This window comes from Leuresthes tenuis, unplaced genomic scaffold (genome assembly GCF_036924035.1).
Source record: "Leuresthes tenuis unplaced genomic scaffold, fLeuTen1.0.hap1 SCAF_8, whole genome shotgun sequence".
NCBI classification, from domain to species: Eukaryota; Metazoa; Chordata; class Actinopteri; order Atheriniformes; family Atherinopsidae; genus Leuresthes; species Leuresthes tenuis.
The window spans coordinates 36,750,575-36,769,671 of record NW_027325362.1 but is presented as its reverse complement, the minus strand read 5'-3'; the positions used below and the strand labels follow the sequence as shown (position 1 = coordinate 36,769,671).

The following is a 19,097-nucleotide window of genomic DNA, read 5'->3' as shown; positions in this document are numbered from 1 at the left end:
TCGCAATTAATATAGTTTTTAATCTAAATCAATCAAAATTGTTAACATTTGAAAATGCTTCTCTACTAAACTGTCATCTCTAATTTCTCATTAAATATACAGCCCCTCAATTGACTACACATTTTGTCCCTTGAGCCGCCAGTTCGCTTTTATTTCTCCTCTCCCTCCTCGAAGTCAAGTCTCAAGTCATGAATAGCAAGTCAAAGTCAAGTAAAGTATTTTATCACTGTTAATCAAGCAAGTCACAAGTCCTCAATCTCCCGACTAAAGTCTGACTCGAGTCAAGTCCCCCATCTCTGCCATGGTCTGAACCATGGTCTGTAGTATGCGTTCGAGATGAACTAATCTTTTATATGACTCGGGAGTAACGAGTAGTCTCAGTGAGTGATTCGTTCGTTTTCACGCAGTACCCTTCCTCCCCATATGACAGGCGGCAGCTTCATAAGCTCAGTCAGCACGACAGGAAACAGTTTTGTTTCGTTCACGAGTCAACTCCTCGGGTTATGGCTCCTCGCACAGGAAACAGTTTTGTTTCGTTCACGAGTCAACTCCTCGGGTTATGGCTCCTCGCACAGGAAACAGTTTTGTTTCGTTCACGAGTCAACTCCTTGGGTTATGGCTCCTCGCACAGGAAACAGTTTTGATTCGTTCACGAGTCAACTCCTCGGGTTACGGCTCCTCGCACAGGAAACAGTTTTGATTCGTTCACGAGTCAACTCCTCGGGTTACAGCTCCTTGCACAGGAAACAGTTTTGATTCGTTCACGAGTCAACTCCTCGGGTTACGGCTCCTCGCACAGGAAACAGTTTTGATTCGTTCACGAGTCAACTCCTCGGGTTACGGCTCCTTGCACAGGAAACAGTTTTGATTCGTTCACGAGTCAACTCCTCGGGTTATGGCTCCTCGCACAGGAAACAGTTTGGATTCGTTCACAACTCAAATGTTGGCGGCTGGCGGCTAAAAACACTGCAGATCAGGATGTAGCCTAGCGACAGGATGTCAATAAATGATGTGGAAAGGAAGCTCAAAGAAGGTCTTTACAGCACAAAGACAAAGCAAGGCAAGTGTGATATTTGGAGAAGTTTCTCAATTGTCCGTGAATCTCTTTATTCTCAAAGTTTTGCGGCTGCGGCCGGGAGTGTAACACACACGTTGCGGTGGTAATGGTCAGAAATTCAGCGGGAGCGGGGTGAAGAAAACAGTCCCACACAGGGCTCTACTGTGGACTGAGAAACGAAGGAGGAAATGAATGATGTCTGATTTGTGATGTTCATTCATTTGTCATGACATCATAATTAATTAGTGGTCTTCGGTTCTTGTAGATATGTATAGTTGTTGAGTGTAAATAGATAAATGATAATGTAATAATGTGAATAGATACTTTTGAAAATTATATCAACATATTGATTTTGTGTTATACTCTACCATAAAATAATATACTACTACTACTAATAATAATAATAATAAGACACAATAAATGCACTATTTAACATTTTAGGGACCTTATTGTTACTTTTTTTCTCACTTAATTGTGTTACTAATTGTCAAAATCAATGTGAGTTTTACATTCCCTTGTCCTCTACCAGCTGTCACGTAACAGGGCTGAACGATCGTTCTCGTTCGTTAATTTGTCACGTGACAGCTACTGAGTCAGTGTCGGGCTTTAAACAACAATGGCAGGGAGGACACAGACACAAGTCACCTTATTGTGTATTTGCTTTCCCAGGTTTTCACATGGTTTGAATTGTTTGTGGCATTTTGTGTTTTGTACTTTGTCAGCTCAGCTGAAGCAAACTATGTTTCCTTCAGTGTTAAGTGTTTAGAACCGTGGCCATTTTGTGCAACGCCCACAGTAGGGTTACAGCGCCACCTGCTGGAATAATGAACGAGATGATTCGTTCAAAGATTCGTTCAATTTACTGTTCGAGAGTAAATGATCCGATTCAGCCAAAAGACTCAAAGTTCCCAACACTAATGGTCTGAACTATGCCTGTTTGGTTTGTTCGCTAGCTAACAGACACTAGCATTAGCTAGCGAACGCTAACAGCGTAGCAGTGATTAAAAAAATTCACAGAAAAACTTGCTTGATAACTTACCTTAATTTTTTCAAAAGAATAAAGAAGACGGCACAAAACTTGAGTCAGCAGGTTGCTCTCAGTGCCCCAGCCTCCAGTGTGTTGGTGCGTTGATTGCTGAGCGGGAGAGACTGAATACTGATGCAGCGCATGAACACTTCTTCTTCTTCTTTGAAGACGCAGTGGGAGTGAGACTGTGTTGTTTACTTATTATTGTGAGTGAGCTTAACTCTAAACAAAGTAATCTTCACTCTAAACACTGAGTATTTTGCGTTTTTCATCATGCAAGTAGCTGTTACTTCATAAATACCAGTTGTAAGTGCATATTGTTGATAACCTAGTAAAGTTAACTAATGAATGTATGTCAGGGCAGCTATTGGATTTTACAGTGTACAGTTGTATACATGTGAAGGTGAAGTTTGGGAACTGTCATTGCAACAAGCTGATGTCAATCTTCACGCAGATTGCTCCTTCTCTACTTGCAGGTGTTGCTAGTGAGCCATTTTTGATACTGAGATTTTGGTAATGGTTTATTTCAACCAGTTACTCTTTCTTAAAACAAATATTTTGATATTCCTCTTATAAAATATAGTAGGAGCGACTTACTCTGCCTTTTTCAAGGTTTTTCTAATTTTAATTTTGGTGCAACACAAGCCACCGGTCAACATGAAATTCAAAACAATACTGAAAAATATGTAAAGGATAAGCTTTAGTTTATTGAGGGCAGATTTTCTAACACAGTTTAGGTCAACTATTTCACAACCAATAACATTTATTTAGATCTTGGCAAATTTCATGATTCGTTCATTTTTATTTTTTTTTTCTGTCTCTCTGCAGATAAGTGGTGCAAGTTGGTTTCATGGAGTAAACTGAAAAGGGTGTTGTGGATATTTCTCAGTGGTAGTGCTTGCAGTCTGCAGTCAGTTGGCAGGCAGATCTCCAGTCAGGCTTTGCTGAATTTATCCAAATATCACAATAACAAAATAATAAAATCAAAAACTTAATTTTAATGTTCTGATTTCATTGTAAGAGAAAAACAATCTTGTTTTTTCTTCTCTTTTCATTACATCACTGTTCCACAGTTCCCTATATGTCCAAACAAGTGAAAAGAGTGTTGTGTAACCTTATTGCAAATGTATGAAAAAATTAAATTACAGTACAGTCCGCAGTTACTAAAGCCGTTTTTTTTTTTTTTTTCATTTGAGAGGTGCCTCTTCAAGATTAACCCACACAAGGGCTCAAAACATGCAGTCAGTCCAAAGGTTCTCACACTGATCACGAAAATTGCTGTCTACGAGTGGAGGGGATAAGAAGATGATACTTTGTTGTGTGTGTGTGTGAGAGAGTGTCTGTGTCTGTGTGCCTGTTCCGGTGAACAAAACCATCTCAAAGAGTGAAGGAGTACACAGTTTGATCAAGGACTGACTCAACTCTGTGTCCTGGAGCTGCACTGTGTATGTCTCGTCATCATGGACAAAAAGTCTATGAAAGCTTTTTGTACAATTCATTTTTTGGGTTGAAAGTAGACTGAATAGCACATCTGTTTTTGTGTCACTTGAGGTGAGAAAGAGATGTTATTTAGTCAAACTTCAATAATGTTCCACAAGTTTGTTTTGCTCTAGTTTATGTTTATGCATTTATTTATTTATCCAAAGTGACTTACGGGTAGGCAGGTAGGGTAAGAGGGTCTTGCCTAAGGACCCCTACTGGAGGTAGTACCTTGCATGCAGGGGATTTGAACCCACACAAAAGGTGGCAATCATACCACTATACTATCCTGTCCTGGTTTATACTATAGGTGAACATTTGCAGTCAAGTTGAAAATGATATTAGAAGAGATATCAAGAGTCTGTGGATTTGTTTTTTGTTTGTTTTCCAATTCATCCATCCATTTTCTATACCGTCAATCCGTCGGTCGGGTAGCGGGTGGGCTGGAGCCTATCCCAGCAGTCATTGGGCAAAAGGCGGGGTACACCCCGGACAGGTCACCAGTCCATCACAGGGCCACATAGAGACAAACGAGACAAACAACCATGCACACTCACTCCTACGGACAATTTAGAGTCACCAATTAACCTGACATGCATGTTTTTGGACAGCGGGAGGAAGCCGGAGTACCCGGAGAGAACCCACGCACACACAGGGAGAACATGCAAACTCCACACAGAAAGGCCCCAGGCAGGGAACCTGGAACCCTCTTGCTGTGAGGTGACGGTGCAGCCCGTTTTCCAATTCAGTTGAAGTTAATTTTCAGAACCAATTGCTATATGGTTACCTGTTACAGTTTTTATTTATATATGTATATATATATATATATATATATATATATATATATATATATATATGTATACAGAGAATAGGAAAGTAGTTGTAGTTGTTCTTGTTCAGCTTTGTCTCGTTCAAACACAATTCATTTAAGTCCCTTTTCCGACTGGCCAAAAACCGTAAAATTTAAATGATTATGGTGTTTTAGGGAGGTATAGTTCTTTCTATAGATTTCATTATTGTTGAATACGGTTATTACATGTAATATAAAATAATATACAGGCTTTTTACACAATAATTTAACATTAAAACCAACTAATAACAGCACATTTCTGTAAATTTAAGCATTATTACTCATATAACAATGTTAATTTACCATCTTCATGGGTAATTTAATTGTTTTAAAATGTAAAATATTTGTAACTAAACGTTTAAGTGTAAAATAATTAAATATCAATTTATGTTCTCCGAAATTAACAGTAAATTCCTGCTAATGTAAACTCAATATCTAGTTTTTTCAAGTTTTTTTTTTACGTTTTGAAAGATGAATCACATTTTGTCATATACTGTTATATTACATAAAATATAAATTATTATACAACCTCTTTCCATAAAATAATTTCATTAACAGCAACTAATAACGGCACATTTCTGTAAATGTAAGCATTATTATTCGTAATACGTTTATTTACCATTTTCCTAGGTAACTTAATTGTTTTAAAATGTGAAAATGTTTCTAATGTTAAACAACCTGAAAATAAGGCAAAATCTTGTTAAAATTACAACTACAAACTGTATTTTAATTATAGAAATAAACTGAATTTTTATGAGAAAGTAATTTTCTGTTATTTCACGGTATTTTTCTGGCACCCCTGCGGCAAGACAATTACTGTTTTTTTTACGATTTTTTTTTTTTTTACGGTGCAAGAGAATAATTAAAATTTTCTAAGATAATGGAGCTGATTGCAGAGAGTACTTCTTTAACCAAACGAGTGGGAACAATATCTAGAGTACAGGAGGAGGTCATAAAGAATACTGTGCACTTGAATTCTGAAAGGGAGATTTGTTGAAAGTGGCAGAATTTACATGAGGAATAGAAATTCTACAAGAAAATTCTACAAGGCTGGATATGAGTTCTGATATTTATTTATGTAATTTTTTAAGTAATTAAGCATCAGATTCTTGAAAGGAAGACAAGAGATCTGTTAGATTAACAGTTTTGATTCCATTAAACAGTATTCTAGGGATATCATTGTTATTGAATATCAGTTGTGAGCTGATCTAGCATCTTTAACAACTTTCTGGTGAATTAGCATTTAATTCTTAAGAGCATTGTGTGGTTCCCCAGATTTGCTGGCCTTTACAGAGTCAGTTTTGAACTGAAATGTGATTATTGATCCAAGGGTTTTACTACATTTTTGTTTTCTGGATTTAAATTTGTTCAAGGACGAAAAGGCAGTCTTCATATTATATCATTGCAATAGTGTCTCTGGTCCGAGCAGTGGTTCAGAGTGGGTTAAAGTCTTAGAATTAAAGGTTATGAGTATCTATGCAAGAGTATCTATTAGTACACACTGAAGAAAGTCCCTTTGGACTTCTGGTTATGGCGCACTGCACTGGGTTATGGCCGACATGTGAGAGCTCCCATATAAAATTCTCAGGATAGTAATCAGGCCACTAACAATTATTAAACAGTTACTACTGATCACTTAAATGAAGAAACAGCTAAAATGCCCACAAAATGACTTTAATATCCATTAAACCAGGGGTGTCAAACTCATTTTAGTTCAGGGGCCACATACAGCCTAATTTCATGCCAAGTGGGCCGGACCATTAAAATCATAGCACAGCTCAACATAGCTATGAATAACAATAAATTCATGTCTTGCCCTTTGTTTTAGTGGAAAATTACAAGTACAATTACATTAGGATATTTCTTAACTTAATGAACTATCCTTTTACAAAACATGTTATGAATAACTTTTTCTCAAGAAAAAGATTTCTCAAGAAAGAATTTATTATAATTTATTATTTACATGTGTGCATTACAACTGACCACAGTTTTTAGCTATTATTACAGCAAGGATTCATTTTCACAGAACTATACAGAACATTTTGGAGTGCAAAATGTTACTGAAGCAGCATTTTACAAGAATTTGTCTAGTTTAGACTACTTTGTTTTTGCTCCTGAAACTTGGCATCTTTTAGCCTGCACAAGTGCATCAGTATCAGGCATCAGGTCCTGACTAGCAGCCAGTTTCAGAATGTAATTTAGGTGTTGGTGTGTGAGCCTTGAGTGCAGTTTTGTTTTATTAATGTTCATTACAGAGAAAACCTGTTCACAAAGGTCCTACAAATTCTGTCTCGAGTTCACCAATGATCTGAAACAGTGTCTCAAACTCCCACAGCAAAACTGAAATCTTGTCTTTGTACCGTTTGTACTTACATCTCTTAGACAAGGGAAATGAGCAGGGTCACCACATGCCAGCTGTGTCTCCCACAAAGTCAGCTTCAACTTGAATGCACGTATGTTGTCATAATACTATGTGACAACTTTTTTATGACCTTGCAACATTTTGTTCAAACTATTGAGGTGCTCTGTAATATCCACCATAAGTGCAAGGTCATGCAGCCATTCCAGAGATTGTAATTCCATCACTGGCTTTCCTTTTGTCTCCATAAACTGTACAATTTCCTCTCGTAGCTCAAAGAAACGCTTCAGCACAGCGCCATTTTTAATGACTTGCTACACAATGCCTCCTGGTGCAAAATACAGTGAAATCTTCAAAAAGCATCTCCTCCATTTGCGGCTTGTACTTTCTCTCTGAATTTTGTCACAATGACTGCTTTTTTTCCAATCATTGATGACGCGCCATCTGTAGCCAAGCTGACCGCATGTGACCAGTCTACTTCGACTCTGCCCAGCGCACAAACGACAGAGCTGAAAATGTCCTCTGCTGTTCAAGGAACTCCTCTGTGACAGCCAATGTCTCATTAACTCCACGTATAAATATAACCAGTTGAGCAACGTCTGTAATGTCAGTGCTCTGATCAATTGCAACAGAAAATGCAAGAAATTACTTGACTTTGTGTTTCAGGTGGCTGTCCAAATCTGTGGATAGTTCCGAAATCCTCTCTGCAATAGTATTCCTCGTCAGGCTGATGTTGGCAAAAGCTTGTCGCTTCTCAGGACATATGAGTTCTGCAGCCTTCAGCATGCATGTTTTGATGAACTCCCCTCCCCTTTGTAATACGGCTTTGATGCTAATGCTATTTCGTTAGCAATTATGTAGATGACTTTCACTGCTGGCACTGACCTCTCGGCCCCGAGTGAAAACAGACTTCTGTTTCTTACTTTCTTCAGACCCACCAGCAACTCATTTATCTTCTCTCGTCTCAGTTGTCCTTGCAGGCTGTCGTATTTTGCCCCATGCTGAGCCTCATAGTGGCGCCGAATATTATATTCCTAAAACACCAACACGTGTTGCATACACACCAAGCACACAGGTTTCCCATTCACCTCTGTGAATAAATAGGAAGCTGTCCATTTTTCTTGGAAAACTCTACACTCAGTAGCCACTTTTTTCCTTTTTGAAAAAGACATTTTGGCTAAAGAGGGTGTAAAGGCGAGTACAAAAGTAAATAGATGTATCATAGTAATCACTGAACATTAGCTAGTCTATCTCAGCATTGTTTTGTCTTTTTCTTCTTCTTCTTCTTCTTTCAGCTGCTCCATGTCTAAAACAGTGTGCCCCTAGCAGACAATTTAGGAACAGCAGTTTATTAAAAAAATTCTAGTTCATGTCTCATTGCAATTTTTCACTTTCAGATTTATCCTGTATCCTGTGGGGTGTACGGTTGACACCCCTGCATTAAACCATCAGATGGATCCTCCACCCCAATGAAGCTAAATAGTTCCAATACTGGCGACAACGACACAATTAGCTCTGGTCAAATTCTTAAACCCATTCACACAATCAAGGAAGATTTCATGTTGAAGTTTGGTGGGCTACTGGGCGCTATTCAGGGAGTGCAAGGTGAACTAAAGGCATTGACTGGCTGAATGACTAAAGCTGAAGATCGAATTAGCACCAATGAAGATGACTTAGCATCTCTGAAAACACAGACCACCACCATGAAAGCAGCTATGGATAGCTAATGAGCTAATGGTGGTTGACTTGGAAAGTCACTCAAATGTGCGCCTGGTGGGTCTGCCTGAGTTAAGAGATGGAGGTGATGTGCGTAACCTTTTGGAAAAGTGGTTTCCCGACGCTCTTGATAAACATAACTTTCCTGGGCCACTATTTATAGAAAGAGCACATCGAGTTGGTAGAATCAACAGTAAGGATAGGAACCAACAAACCGCTGCACGACCCATAGTGGTGGTAATGAAGTGTCTGAACTACGCTGACAAGGTACGAGTATTACAATCGGTCTGAAGGAAGGGAAAGATACTTGTCGACGATAAGAAGGTCGTATTTTTCCCCAACGTATCTGCGGATTTGCTCAAATGTAGAAAGGTCCTTGATTCAGAAAAGAAAGAACTGTCTTCCCTTTCTGTCCGTGGCCTGCGTTACAGAATAATTCACCCAGCTACACTTATGGTGACTATCAGGGGAAGGCGGCACACTTTCAGGCTAGTAAACTCTTAGCTTGGCGTATTAAACAATCTGAATATGAAAGAACAATAAATACTATTCAGCAAGATGATGGTTTGGAGACTTGCGACCTTAAGGGAATCAATTAAGCTTTTAAAGGTTTAAAGGTTTCTACTTTAAAGGTTTAAACTTATATAGCACAGATTTTTCAGCCTCAGCCTTGAATAAACTAAAAAGAGTTTTTGGATTCATTAAATATCCAACCTTATAAGGAAAACTTCTTGGCTATCTAGATCTTGACATAACAACTGAGGAATTGTCTGCAGCCACTGGGAGTATGAAGGGGGATAAGGCGTCTGGCCCAGATGGGATTCCTTTCGAAATTTATAAACCTTTTCAAGACGCTCTACTACCACCTCTACTTGAAATGTTTAAAGAGTCTTTAGACAGTGTGTCCCTACACCCTCTCTAAATGTGGCGGTAATCACACTATTGTTAAAACCAGGTAAAGCATCTAACCTCTGTGGATCTTATAGACCAACATCACTTCTCAACAATAAACAATAATTCCTCAAAAATACATTGATGGTGTGGCACAAATCTATTGCATATCAAGGAGAAACAACTAAACTATCCCAGTTTTCTCCAATTTATGGTAATGATGACTTCACACCTGGTAGAGCAGACCCAGACTTAGACTTAGACATAGAAAACTTTAATGTCCCCGAGAGGCAATTTGTTTTACAGTACAATCATTGACATATAATCTATAAACAGACATTGAACCAGACATTTACAGCACTATATGTCTAACACATAACATACACACATCAGTTAAATATTGTACACTAAAATAGAGCATTTTGCCCTTCCCTACCAAGCCTAATGTCATAAATAAATCTACAGCACTATTTATCTAATAACATCTATGTCAAGTACAGTAAGAAGGATATTGCACTTCCCTAGAAGGCCTAAAAAACAAATAGGTAAGAACTACTAAGCAGTGCTACAAATATTTGTCTAGATCAACAGCACTATTTATGCAATACGTAACATATGCACATCAGTAATCAAATACAGTAAGAACTATATTGCACTTGCCTAGAAGCATATGTGTCATAAATAAATTAAACTGCTATGCAGGGCTACTAATATTGTTCTAGTCGTACTTCCCCCCGCATCTTATTTAATTGGCTTATTGCCTTTGGAATGAAAGAGTTTTTTGCTCGGTTGGTCCTCACTTTAGGGTATCTGTATCTACGACCAGAAGGGAGTGGCATGAATTCCACTGAAAGTGGATGGGTTGTGTCCATGCAAACTCTGTCTGCCTTCTGTTGTAATCTGGTCAGATATAGTTGGTACATGTCTACCTGTTGCTTGCCAATGGTTTTTCCACAGGTTTTAACAATCTTCCCCAATTTGTTCCTATTGGTGATTTTGGAATGCCCATACCAGCATACAATACAGTAGGATAGAATACTCTCAATAAAGGACTTGTAAAACATGGTCAGAATTTCGTTATCAACATTAAAATAATTCAGTTTTCTAAGAAAATACAAGCTCTGTTGGCCCTTTAAAAAAAACAGCATCAGCACACTGATCCCATGATAGCTTGTGGTCAATAATAACACCAAGATATTTATACTCCATAGACACCATCTCTATCTCCTCTCCATTTATCAGAGACGGAGTAGGTGAGAGAGCCTCACGTCTAAAATCAAAGATCAACTCTTTGGTCTTGGAGGTATTCAGTTGCAACTGGGAGGCTTCACACCACTCAACAAGTTCTTGCAGCACTGGACCATGTTCAGTTTTGTCTCGCTCCAATAAGCAGATCACAGCAGTGTCATCTGCAAATTTAATGATATGATGTCCAGGGTACCTACTGCGACAACAGTCCATGTACAGTATGTATAGTAATGGTGACAAGACACTACCCTGTGGTGTCCCAACTGAAGTGAAGCGGACCCCAGATAATGTGTTCCCCACCCTCACTCTTTGTGGCCACCCACTCAGGAAGTCCAAGATCCAATTAATTAGTGTAGAGTTCAGCTGGAAGTTGTCCCTAAGTCTGTTTGCTAAAATGTGTGGGTGTATTGTATTGAATGCTGATGAAAAGTCTGCAAATAAAACTCGAGCATGTGTTTTGCAGCCCTCCAGATGTGTATACAAATAGTTTAACAGCACTACAATGGCATCATCTGTCCCCCTCCCAAATCTATAGGCAAATTGTCGAGGGTCAAGGGCATGATTACAGGAATTTATGATGTGAGTTTTTATGATCCGCTCAAGTGATTTAACTAAAAGAGAGGTGAGGGCAATGGGCCTGTAATCCTTGGATGAGGATGGATAGGAGACCTTTGGAAGGGGGGTCACAACTGCTGTTTTCCAAAGCAGTAGAACCACCTGGGTGTCCATTGAGCGTTGGAAGAGGGAACAGACTTAATTGGGCCATACAGTGCTTCAGCACTCTACCTCCAATGTTATCCGGCCCTGGGCTCTTCCGTACATTGGTCCTTTCAAACACTCACTGGACCATCTCCTCCTTGATGGTCAAAGTGCTCTCCATCCCAGCATTGTCATTTACAGTCTTAATCTGTTGCCAGGCGTTACCACTGTCATTAGATTCAAAGCGGGTGAAATGTTTAAGTTATTGGCCAGCACAAGGGATGCTGTGTCATCCATGAAGTTAATTATTTTCCCCGTCTTAAAGGGGGCATTTGCCATCTGCTTTATACCAGTCCATGCAGCTCTTGAATTCCCTGCTGCCAGGGTATTCGGTACCCTATCCCTGTACTGACACCTGGCCTTATAGATCTCCTTATTGACCTTCCTTTGCATGTCTTTTCTGTTCTGTAAGCTACCTGAAGCAAATACTCTTTTTTTCTCATTTAGTATATCCTTTACTTCCTTTGTCACCCACGGTTTATTGTTTGGGTACACCTTGATGGTCTTAGTTGGAATAACCGCACTGACACAAAAGTCTGTGTAGCCCGAAATAGCCTCTGTCTGTTCATGTAAGTCAGATGAAGTGTCCTCGAAGATGGTCCACGATGTACACTCCAGGCACCCTTTCAATGTCTCTACGCTGTCCTCATCCCACACCTGGATCTGCTTTTCCACAGGCTTAACCCTTTTCAAAACTTGTTTATAGATGGGTCTTAGAAGGACTGTGTTGTGATATGAGCCCCCCAGGGGGGGCCTGGCGATAGATGAGTATGCCTTGGGGATGGAGCCGTAGCATAAGTCAATGTTTTGTTTTTCCGTGTAGGACATGTGACATACTGCGAGTAGGTGGACAGTTTTTTTTGAGGGTGCAGTTATTAAAATCCCCCATTATGAATTTGGGCGCATCTGGTGAGATTTCATCAAATTCTTGGATGATGTTATAAATAATGTCTGCTGCATTGTTTAAGTCAGCTCTTGGATGTATATAGACAACAGTCAGAAAGATTTGTGGGAATTCACGGGGGAGGTAGGACGGTCGCATACAAACTGATAAGACATCAATATCAGGAGTGCAGATAATTTTTCTTAACACATTTGTTTTGCACCAACTGTCATTTATCATGACGCACACACCCCCTCCGTGTTCCTTGCCTGTAGCCTTACTGCATCGGTCCAAGCGCATGATACTGAATCCATCGGGTCGGAATCTGTCAGGGTATCATTGAGCCAAGTCTCGGAGAAGGCAAGGACACCGGCTTCCCTGTATTCATGCAAGTAACGAGTGTTTGCTCGCAACTCGTCTGATTTTCTTTTAATCGATTGGACATTGGAGAGAATGATAGTTGAAAATGGAACTTTTGTTTTCTTTGACGCACTCCTCCCCTCTTCCCTCGTTTTCTCTTGTATTCCTTTTCATAGAAGGTTCTTTTTATCTCCGTAGGTAGATTAACATCGGTATAATTCCAATTGCCTGGATAGGCGCTCAGTTGTAGGAGAAAGTCTCTGTTGTAGCGTACCTGTGATTCCGCGTTGCAGGCCGGTTCACTCGCCACGCTAATAATAAACAGTATCGGTCCGACTATTAAAACAAGTTCCCATATGCAACTCATAGTGGCTAACGATCCATTTAGTTAGTTCATCTAATGAGACTTGCTGAAAGCAATCGCAAACAAACAACTTAATCAAACAAACAAAGGACGAGACAGACAGACTGTACTGCAGGTCGCCACTGAGCAGCGCCCCTCGTGTGAACCCAGGGTTTAAAATCTGGGCAGCCCAGGGTATAGCCAATGTAACTGACTTTTACAATGAACACTCAGTTCTAATGTCATTTGAAGAGCTCAAATCAAAATATGTAATTGCTGCAAAACATTTTTTTTAAATATCTACAACTTCATCCTTCCAAGACAGAGCAATTCATAAATACAATCTTCAAAGTTTTGCTGAAATGGATAAGTAGATTGTACATAACACCAGCTGAACTGCATCACTTTATTCCTTACATACCTGATACTTCCTTTTTGGAGGAAAGTGGTGGACCTTGCTAGCCAAATCATTGGTGAGGAAGTGCCTCTTGGTCCTAAATTGTGTCTGTTGGAACTCTATCCAGAAGACTTCATTATCTCTTAAAAAGGTAGATCTCTACTGAATATTTGTTTTCTAGAAGCCAAATGATGTAGAGTTTGCTCATGGAAATCGGATTCACCCTGTGCCACATCACAATGGTTGAGGGGAATGACTTCTTACTTGGCTTTAGAAAAGATAAGCTACACAAGAATAGACTTGACAAGTTTTGGAAAATATGTAACATTTTCTATAATTTTCTTGAAAATCACAACATGGTTGTTGAGGGTTGGATGGATGATAAGATTGATTGAGTCCTTTTTGTTTTTGTATTATTTGATTTTAATTTTCCTCTCCCCTTTTAAACAATGTAAGTTAGGTAATGTATTCCTAATGACTGTAACATACTATCTACCGTGATACAAAAATCCATTGTACGTGCTCTGTGCGAGGGAAAATTGTATTATATGTGCCCATGTGCAGCTGTGGAACAGAAAACAGGTGACTTGAGTGAAACTAAGTGACAAGGGAAAAAACATGACAAAGTAAATTGGAAACCTGAAAAAGAACCTGAAAATATGACAACCAAAACATAAAATGTGAAAGAGCCCCCCCCTCAAGGATGGCTACTACACATCCAAAAAGGGTGGGAAGGAGGGGCTCTGACGGGCCTACGGCCAGATCCCTTCTGGCAGACGACCAGATTTCCGGCGACGTGATCCCCAAGGCTGGAGCCCGTCTGGCGGAGTGCCAGACCTCCGGCAACCTGGACGCCCCTCCAGAGCAGCAGCGAGGAGAGGCGAGGGCAAAAGCGAACCCGCCCCGGCTCCCACTAGTGAAGGCAGTGGTGAATCTGCCCGGGTTCCCCATGGCAAAGACGAGGACAGAAGTGAGCCCGCCCGTGCTCCCACTGGTGAAGGCGAGGACAGAAGTGAGCCCGCCTGGGCTCCCACTGTCGAAAAGAAGGACAGAGATGAATCCACCCAGCCACCCCTCGGCAAAGACCAAAGCCCCCTCCGGAGGGACGGGCTCTGAACGCCGGAGCAAGGACCGGCGGGGCGGGCTGGCAGGGTCATGGCTGGAGCAGGCTCGATCATGGCTGGAACAGGCTGGGGTAGGACGGCGGCAGCAGGCTGGGGCATAGCGGTGGGCTGTGGGGACGGCAACACGGGAGAAGACACTGGGGAGGCAAAAGAAGAGGTGAGTCTGGTGGAGCGTGGCCAATACCACGGTCCACCATCGCCGCATATTGGACTTTTTTTGCCGCCTCCTAGGCTTCCTGGAGTGCGGGGATCTCTGGAACCAGCCCCCACCGGAATACCTCCAGGAAGTCACCAGACACCCTCCACCGGTCAAACATGTCGGCCAACTTGGCCAAGCAATTGACCAAGTCCGCGAGTCGACTCTGGAGAGCCTGGAAGACTGCTGGGTCCATGTCTGGCAATCCTTCTGTCAAGATCGTGGTTCGAGAAAGGAGGACCCAGATGCAGACTTCCGAAAAACAGGGTTTATTTCAAGACTGTGTGTCCGTTAACGGACTGGTAGTTAATGGTAGTTAAGTGTTTTGTCTGACTTGTGCAAGACTGTAAGTCCGTAACGATCAGTAACAGTCTGCTAGTTTTTATATTGTCACACCAAAATTCTAAAAACTTCGGAAAGGTGGGAAAGTGATATCCAAGTGATATCTGAATGTTCAAAAGTGTATGGGTCTCAAGAGTTTACTCTTGAAACGGGTGGTGGCTAAGTGTTAAAAATGTCCATCAGTTGCTGAGGACAAAAGTGATATGCAAGGCTACAGAATATATACTTAGGGTACAGAGTTGTTCACTTAAGGTGAGTAAGACCCAATTTGTTAAGCTGTAATGACCCAGTTGATCCACTAGTGTTCCAAGTAGCAGAGTGATTTTATTACTCCTTAATTGTTTTAATTGTAACTTTTAACAAAAACCAATTAGACTATTGTTTGTAATAATTTGCTGGATGAAATTATTTAATTATTTTAATGGTGAGGGTTAGGGTGAAACCACGTGTATCATATCATTAAATCTAAAAGTAACAGAGGGGTGACCATGTGAATGAATGAATGCTTGTGTGTGTGTGTGTGTCAATTACATATCAAAAGGGGCCGCAACCACACCCCACTGCAGAGATTAGGAGCAGACAGGAATGGCCCCCATAACTGGGCAACCAGTAACCCTGATGAGGTAAGGAGGAGGGAAATCAGGTAGCCCATCACAAGAAAGCCATGCTCCAGCCAAGTGGACCGCAGAGGAAGGCCCCAGGTAGAGCCCCCACAGCTGGAGAATGAAGGAGCCAGAGAACCAGGGATGACGGGCTGTGTGCCTGGCATGAGCTGAGCGTGAAACCAAGAGTCCCACGTGCCCAAGGACCAAACCTCCACCCACCCAAGAGGACATGTAAAGTTTCTCCAGGAACCCAAATGTTGCTCCCCCTGTGAGTGAACAGCACAGTCGGGGCAAAGGACAACAGGCCTCGAACCTTGGCATGACGGTGGACAACCATGCACACGACGCAAAGACACACACTCACAAATACAAAGACATACACTCACTCAGACACAAACACATTTTCACGTATTTACAAAGACACACTCACCCAAAGACCCAGCCTCTCAGGTACAAGGACACACAGTCACGCAAATACAAAGACACACACTCCACCTCAATGGAGCGGCAAGTGTCTAGCCCCCAGGGAACTCCACCCACCCAAGATAGCGAACACCCCCAAGAGATGTAGCAAGTCCAGACCCAGAACCAGACAACCAGTCCCTCTTCCTTGTCCCCCTGCCTTGGGGGGCCTGTTTCCTGGGCCCTAACCCAAGGAGCCTCTCAGGTGGGCAACCGGACAAGGAATCCAAAGAATGGAGGGACCAGCAGTAATGGACTTGAGCCCCCCATGGCCCCCTCAGACACGGGAGCAGACTTAGGAGCATCCCGCTCTAGGACCCACTCAGGAAAATGAATTGACACTGCAGGTGCCAACGATTCAGAAGCAGTGGGCATCAACACAAGTACGTGGACAGGAATGGGAATGCAGGCGGCATGGACAAAGGCTGGACTGCAAGTGGCGTATACCAGGGCTGGAACTCCACCACAGAGGTTTGGAGCGCTGGAGTCTGAGGCTCTGAGTACTGACGTTCTGAAGACTGGGAATCAGAAGGTTGGGGCACTGGAGACTGGAGCCCTGATGGCCACGGTGCTGGAGACCTGAACTCTGAAGGCTGAAGCTCTGATAAAGATGCAGACACAGTCTCTGACACCAAGTCGGGCAAAGGTTAAGGCTCTGACACAGACTATGGGGAAGTTTCAGGCTCAGGGGCAAGCTCTCGCGAAAATTCAGACTTAGGTGTAGATTTTGGCAATAGCTTAGACTGAAGTGAAGACTCTGACGAAGGCTGATGTGCTGGCTGACACAACAGCTGCAGCAAAAACTCAGGAGCATTCTGAAGTCTGTGGAGAAGTCTGTGGCTCAGGAGAAAGCTCTGGCTCAGGAGAAGACTGTTGCTCAGGAGAAAGTTGTTGCTTAGTGCTGCTAAATCTGCGGCAGGTCCTGAAGGTACACCTAGCTCTGGTGAGAACCCTGGCTCAGGCATGGATGCTGGCTCTGGCTCGGACATGGATACTGGCCCTGCTCCTTTGTAGGTGTCTCTCAGTGGGCTTCGCCAGGACCAGCATCTGCTGAGATCCCAGAGTTGGCAGTGCTTTGTTTTGACCGCCAACTGGCAGAAATGCTCAAAAAGAGTATTTATATCTCCCTCCATATCTTCCTTCAGCTCAGGATAAGGGGCGCAGGGGTTTCCCTGGAGCCTCACCTTCTCCTGGAACTTACCCCAGAAGAGGGGACGCAGCATAGTTGATCCCCTCAGAGGCTGAATGAGTGGTGTCTGCCACACCAGAAAGGAGAAGCAGGCAGCTGGAGGCACCGCACTGGAGATCTCTGCCAAAGTTCAGCAGCGCTCCAGCATAGCTTCTTCCTTCAGTTCAACCACACCTGGAGAAGAGAAAAGCTGAGATATACTTCTAAGCACCTCCACAAGTTCACCTGACACTAGGAGTTTCTCCCAGGGTCCCGAGGGCTCATCCACCGTGTCCATGAAGGTCTTAACTGCCACTTTAACCATCTTTAACTGGACTGGGGCTTGTTGGTCGTGGCCAAAAGAGTCTTCTGGGTCCTTTTGGGGTCAGATCATTCTGTCACGATTATGGATTACTGGAGGAATGGACCCAAGTGCAGATAATGGAGAGAAGAACAAGATGTAGAAGGTAGATGGTCTTGTGGCTTTTAATTGACAGAACTGAGGCAGAAAACATGAGAGAGAATCCACTGGAAAAAAAGAACATGACATATTAAGAACTAAAACCAGGGGTATTCATGCATAGGGAGTGAAGAGAGGATTGAAATCAGGTGAGAGGTAATCAGCAACAAAAACAGGTGTAACACAGCAATAATTACTCAACAGAGTAAACAAGGGGGGAGCTCTATGAAATAAAACAGGAAGTGACCACCTATCCTTTCCCTCCTGTTAATATTTTATGCTTATTTCAAAACCCAAAAAAGGAATAAAACGCATGAAAAAAGTAAAACTTTATTTAAAAAAATATATATTACATACAAGTGAATCAGAATACATCATCATTTTCGTAGGGTATCTCATCAGCCATTCACTCTTCTTCCCAGGGTAGATGCTTAGACTCCTGTATCATCATAGTTACCATCGTAGGCATCTTCAGTAGTTGAGATCTGTTAACACATCATTGTTTTTGTCATAGCTGTCTCCATCAGTCATCAGGACTGTTTTGTCTAGGTGTTCAGCAAGACTCCTGTATTTTCGTGTTCTAATATATTTTATAAGTATTTTTTGGGGGGTTATATTTTATCAGGTAAAATACACCAAAACGTTGTTGGTGTTACAAATATGTATGTTAGTGTTTTAAAGGTACTTTAGGGGGTGGAAATAACTAGTTGTACAATATAACTCCCTTTATTGAAATCAAGCTATTTTAAGACTGAAACAACGGTTTCAGACAAAAGTTTAAACCATTTCTTTCATGGATCACCACTGGAAGTGTGAGATCACTGGCAGATAAAATGGATGTGCTTGGAACCCAGATGAGAATGTCGCAAGAATATTAGGATGGTAATATTACTTTTCCTTATTTCTTTTTCTTTTTTTTTTAATAAAACATGGCTGCAGAAACTTAGCTTATCACTTTGTCTATTTGACTACCTTTTTCCTTTTTTAGAACTGGGGAAAAAAACATGTTCCTATCTTTGGTCTCTAGTTGTGCCAAGGCTGTGTAGCTCTTCTGGCAGCTCCAACTTGTTAACATGGGCCTTAAAATGAAAAACAAGAGGTTTTGCAGTCTGTATCGATGGGATAACTTTACATATTTGCCCTCTATAGCAACCCTATGACCATTAGCACTGTGTATCTGAGGCATGGCTGGAGTCTCACAGCTTTACCCTGACCGTTGGTTTATTTATTGTTCTTTGTGAAGCTTATGGATTTCAGCAAAATTTTTTATTTATTCAAAAATTAAGACAGACAAAATTTCTGACTTCCAGGGTACCTGATAATAGCATTATGGTATTACTTTCCGTATGTTCTCTGCATGTATGTGAATAT

At 41.6% G+C, this 19,097-nt stretch overlaps 1 protein-coding gene across 1 annotated transcript in view; it reads left to right on the top strand.

Annotated features, from left to right (window-relative positions):
• slc2a15a (solute carrier family 2 member 15a) overlaps positions 1-19,097 on the top strand; it is a 110,481-nt gene that overhangs the window by 46,510 nt on the left and 44,874 nt on the right. The window lies entirely within an intron of this gene.